General features: G+C 34.6%; 1 non-coding gene across 1 annotated transcript; it reads right to left on the reverse strand.

Annotated features, from left to right (window-relative positions):
* Positions 1-203: 203 nt before the first annotated feature.
* LOC111825172 lies at positions 204-332 on the reverse strand. Its single transcript, XR_002828298.1, has one exon. It is a non-coding gene; the product is annotated as a small nucleolar RNA SNORA11 (small nucleolar RNA).
* Positions 333-5,840: the final 5,508 nt, after the last annotated feature.

Raw genomic sequence — 5,840 nt, forward strand, 5'->3', positions numbered from 1 at the left:
TTCCTGTTAATTATGGGTCCAGCCAGCCCTTCATCCCCTCCCTACTTAAGACAATCTCCTCTCTCTACTTCAAGGCTTCTGCATCCCTGCATCTTCCCGCACTCCTCTGCCTTTCTCTTCAGCCTCCAGCATAACCCCTCAATAAATGGAGGCTTTTATATTTATTTATTTATGTATGTATGTATGTATGTATGTATGTATGTATGTATAGGGCGAAATGTCACAGGAAAGTCATAGCATCCTGCCACCTGTGAAGAATAAGCCCAAGTTGCTGTTGGATGTGTTCTACACAGAGGAGCCATTCTTCAGGCACTCTGCTCTCTTCACACCCCAAATGGAGGCTTTTATAAAAACAAAATCTAGGAAGAGATTTTATCTGTAGGTAACAAAAGGAATACAAATTCTGACTACTTTTTGGACTGAGGAAAGGAATGAGATAGAGATGGCAAAAGTAAGTAGCTCTTGTTTTTCTAATTCTTTCACAGCAATGAAAACAAAACATAAATTAACATCTCAATAAATATCCTGACCCATGCTCTAGACTTAAGACTGTCATCAATTTACTCTGTATTTTCATCATTATGAATACTGGTATATAAAAATAATGACTAAGTACAATCCTTTATTTCTATAATATCCTATTATCAGAGGGGACCTGGAAACTGATGGAGTACCATTCTTCATTCTGTAGGATGTTAAATTTAAATACTTTTCCTTGTAAATAGGAATGAATAATTCTAAGAAAAGCCAACGATTTTTAAAGCACTAATATCACCAAAGTTGACAACAGTTTCAGAGTAATTTGCACATAGCTCTTGTATGATACAGACCTGAACTCTAGTTAAAATCAATCAATAAAACATTGAGTAATTATATGAACAACTTATTTTCATTGCAAATCATTTTAAATTAGAACATTCTTCCCACCTCTCCACTCCACCTAATAGAGACAGCAGAAAATCAAAATGTTAAGACAGGAATAAATGACTACTGGTGTTTCTTCTTGAATGACATAAGGATAGCTTTGGTGGCCCATTTCCCAATGGGATCTCTCTTACCTCTGCTCCACCCATGGCAACTGCAGGCAGATAACACACTTCATGGGTCACCCGCTTCAGGACTTCTGGGAAAAAGAGAGAGAACCAGCGGTTATTAGGCTGTATTTTATAAAAGAAAAACAAAGTCACAAAGTGGGCTAAGAATTTTGATAGCCAGTGAAAACAGGTGTAAAACAGCAGAGATCATTCAAGAGGGAATCATTCAATCACTACAATAATACACTTTAACATACTCTTCATTTTGAATTTTCAGACCTGAGCTCTTATATGACCTTTTTACAACAGTTACTAGTTGCATATTCATTTTCAAGAAAGAAAGAAAAACAAAGAAATAGTTAAGCTCTAAATTTTGCTTTTTAGTTTGAACTTCCTAAAATGGTTCCATCTTGTATATAAGGGGATTGAAAGGAATTTAAGGATTTGACCCTTCTAGTGTTATTAACAATAAGTAGAGCTAAATGTATAGTTATAGATTTTATTAAGTATCATGGTGAGTAGTCGCTCTATCCACTGAACCAAACCAGCTAGGGCAGTAGTGAACTTTTTGAAATAAGATTGCATAATGTAGCCTAACACAGTGTTCTTATATAACATTTTGCATAGACTATGACAGTTCCTGGCAAACACTGAGAGGCAAAGATTTGGTAAATTAATAAACATTGAATATTCTGCTTAATAATGCCATTTTCACATGGAAGTCAATTTAAATACATGTGTTCCAGGAAGTTTTAATTAAGGAGCTTTTTTCAGAAACTGATTTTGGGCAACAGGCATCAGAGTCAACCATTGATATTGTTAAAAGTTCAGATCTTCTGCAATTTTCTTACGAATTTTATTACAGCAGATTAAATGTTATACATTTTCATTCTTCTTTGTGGTTCAAATAGAAAACAAAATCCAAATCATTTAATATTTTTAAACATAGTTTTACTCATTTAAATTACTAGCATGGGTAAAATCATTGTAATTTCTTACACTAGTAGAACATGAGTATTAAAGAGTAATTAGCATAGGTCACTCATAAACATTTTGTTAAATCTGAAGATAAAATTGAATATATATTTTTCCAGTTTTATAATGATGATATAGAAACTAAAATTCTACATTGGTTAATTTATACTTGTTTTCTTACAAGTTGCACTTGTTATAAGAAATATCTATAATGATATCTTTTTTTTTTAAATATATTTTATTGATTTTTTACAGAGAGGAAGGGAGAGGGACAGAGAGTTAGAAACATCGATGAGAGAGAAACATCGATCAGCTGCCTCCTGCACACCCCCCACTGGGGATGTGCCCGCAACCCAGGTATATGCCCTTGACCGGAATCGAACCTGGGACCTTTCAGTCCGCAGACCGACGCTCTATCCACTGAGCCAAACCGGTTTCGGCTCTATAATGATATCTTTATAAATTAATTATTCTGACATATGTTCATATTTCAAATATCAAATATAAATGTAAACATAATAAAAACTAATTACAAAGTCACATATTGTAGGTAGATCATTGTTCTCAATTCTTTACATTCTTTTTACACATTTATGCACTTCGCCATGTGACTTTGAAGTCCCCTATTAGAAGCATTGATATTGGGCTTGGCCAATAGAATGTAAGCGGAAATGATAGTGTGACAGTCAGTCTATTTCTTGAGGTCCAGTGACATACCAAGAGGAAAAAAACAACAACAACTCCCCAGTTAGCTGCTGCCCCTATTAGTTTGGCCCCAGAAAGAAAACACAAGAAGAAAACCTGAATCCAACTGTGTTTGTAAGCCCAGCTGGCCCAAAGCAGTACTGAACATAGTTTCAGCTGAAGCACAAAGACAGTTATATAAGTTTATACAATATGCTTATCCAAATGTGAGAAATAAACACACTTAATTCATAATGAAATAAATGTATAAATCATTTGGACAGAGAATTAGTCCAGCATACTTCTGGACCTATGTCATCCTTAACAGTATGATTTGGGCAAGTCATTGTGATTCTCAGATTGCCCAACTGTAGTGCTAATGTTGGATGGGACGGTTTCTAAGATCCAAATACATTCCATGAAGTAAGAACACCTTTGCATTCCAAGAACAATTACAAGGACCAAAAGAGAAATAGTTCATAAGTTGAGTGTCTCTAAAAACCATTATTGCAACTTACATGTTACTATCATTTATTCATGTAGGGGTTACTATAAAATAATAATCTTGAGTCCAGATTTTATGCCAGGCACTATAAGGGACGAAGATGAGATGGTATTTTGTAGGAAATGAAAAATCTAGTAGGGTCATAACACAAAAAGAAAAATCTAAGTGTTGCAAAATGTGACTAAGGGCTTTAAGAAGGTAATCTCTTCCAGCTGGAGAGATTAGGAAAAGCTCTTGGGAGGAAGTGGCCTTCACACTGGATCGTGGAAGAAACGTAAAGTCATTTGTTGACTAAAGGAAGGACATTGAAGCAGGGCAGAGCTAGTTATTTGAAATGGTGAATTCTGCTCTTTCAGTGGAGTTTACTGTGTCAGGCACAGAATGGAGATAAGGCTAGAAAGAGTTAGGGGCCTATTTTTGAACATAGGTTTCTATGTTCAGGAACTTAGAATTTATTATTATGTAGAGAATGATTAAAAACTAAAAAAAAAAAAAAAGAAAACAAGAGTATCTAATGAGCTTTAGAAAGATCCAACTGGTAATCCTCAAGAGATAGAGAAGATTCAAAGAAAGCTGGAGGCAGTTTTGAAGGGTCCTGAGCTAAGTTGGGTGGGAGAGGGCATGGATACTTTAAATACAAACCCCAGCAGAGTGCATTCATTTTGAGCATACTGATAAGATAAAATGATGGAGTGAAGACTGATTTAACTGCCAGATGATAAGAAAGTAGCCTTTTTAAAAAGTGAAATTTAAGTATTTAAGGAATGTTCTGAAATTTTCAATGTATATAAACATCACCTAAAGTTCTTGTGAGATATACAGATTTCTCAGCTTCAGCCCTAGAGAACTTGAAACAGTTGGTGCTGAGAGAGACCCAGAATTTGTGTTTTAGTAAGTGCCTCAGTGATCTTGATACGGGTGGCTTGCAAATCATTCTTTGACACTGGTTGGAAAATATTTTTTAGATTACAATTATTGTTAGCTTTAGTTTAGGATAAGGGTGAGGGTGAGCTTTAGTTTTAGGGATAGGGTTTGGGTTGAAGTTACAGTTAGGGTTAGGGTTGGAAAACAGCAACAATACAAGGAAATATTTATTGCCCACTTCCCATGTGAGAAACTTGGCTAAAGGCATGCATACAGTATCCTTTTTTTCAAACTCATCGTAAGCTTAAAATATTGCTATTAATATTATTTTCCAACTTACAGAAAACCAAGAATTAGAAGGGTTCCACAGCACTTTGAAAATCATAGAGCCAGTAAGTGATGAATTCAGAATATAAATCAAAGGCCGTCTTATTTTAGAACTCATATTGGAGAAGTTCATGATATTAAAGGTTTTTGCTTTTGTCTTTATTCCTTTACTTTCCCTTTTCAAAACTTTCATCGAATTGGGACCAGTGCCACATTTAACAAGATTGTCTGATTAAATTTACGCCAGTAAAAAATTTCATTCCTAAGTAGAGAAAGACCAGCTGGAACATAATCAGTCATCACAGTGGGATGCCCTAGATATGAAGATGCCCATCCTACCAAGAATAATACATATGCACATAGCCATAATTTTAAAATAAATATAGAAAATTTCTACAGCATGTGTTATTATAACCATTTAAGTAGACTCACAAGAACTTTAAATTGGGACAATATCATTGCCTTGAATATTTTTCCCTGTCTTAAATTGACATTTCAAAATAAAATTTATGATCTTAAAGCATTAATTGTCTAAAGGACTAGTCTACAATAAAACATGAAGATCATATTTAACTTTATTCTTCTTGTCTTTTAGTTCAAGCTATTTTATTTTTTAGATTGAAGGACTAGTCACTTATTTACATTTCCTATGACAATGGAAGCAGTGGTAGCTTATGTTGCTTCAAGAAAAGGAAATGAGTTAAATATGTTATGGGCCATATTCAAAGTCCAATTATCCCAGCACAGATATTAATCCTCCCCACTTTGAGAAACAGGCCTAAAGAGGGAACAATTAATAGGTTTTTTTTTCTCCTAAAACTGAAGGACAAATGCACAAAAACAACTTCTAGAGTTGGAGCAGCAATTATAGGTCATCAGTTGTAATTTTTCAGTTTTAAACTCTGTTCATTGTTATTTGTTTTTAAAGATGTTGACTGAGCAAGAGGTGAGGGTATTATGCTGTCACTTTAAACTGATAGCAGAGTTTTTATTTGCTTTTTTTAATCAGTGACATTCTTTCACATAATGACTTTTCTCCTTTGCTCCTAGAAGATGATAATGTTAGAAAAAGTTCCTTTTAATTTCAGAGTTCATAGTCAAAGTCAATTTACAAAGCTTTAATTATTATTTTCTAGGCCTTTATGAAGTGGCTTTTATTTCAAGTTTATTCAGAACTGACTGCATCCAAGACACTATGCTAAACTATATGCAGGGCACCAGTAGGTACTGATTTCTCTGCTTTTCTTTCCTTATGAATACACCTTGCTGTATATCTTCTTATGTCCTCAAGGAACTTATTACCCGTTAAAGGAAAAATATAAAAACCTACTCAGTACCATTAGCAGAAAGTTGGATGTATGATAAAGAATATATACTTCGCCGAAACCGGTTTGGCTCAGTGGATAGAGCATCGGCCTGCGGACTGAAGGGTCCCGGGTTCGATTCCGGTC

The sequence above is a fragment of the Myotis lucifugus genome, unplaced genomic scaffold (genome assembly GCF_000147115.1).
Source record: "Myotis lucifugus unplaced genomic scaffold, Myoluc2.0 scaffold_15, whole genome shotgun sequence".
Lineage (NCBI taxonomy): Eukaryota > Metazoa > Chordata > Mammalia > Chiroptera > Vespertilionidae > Myotis > Myotis lucifugus.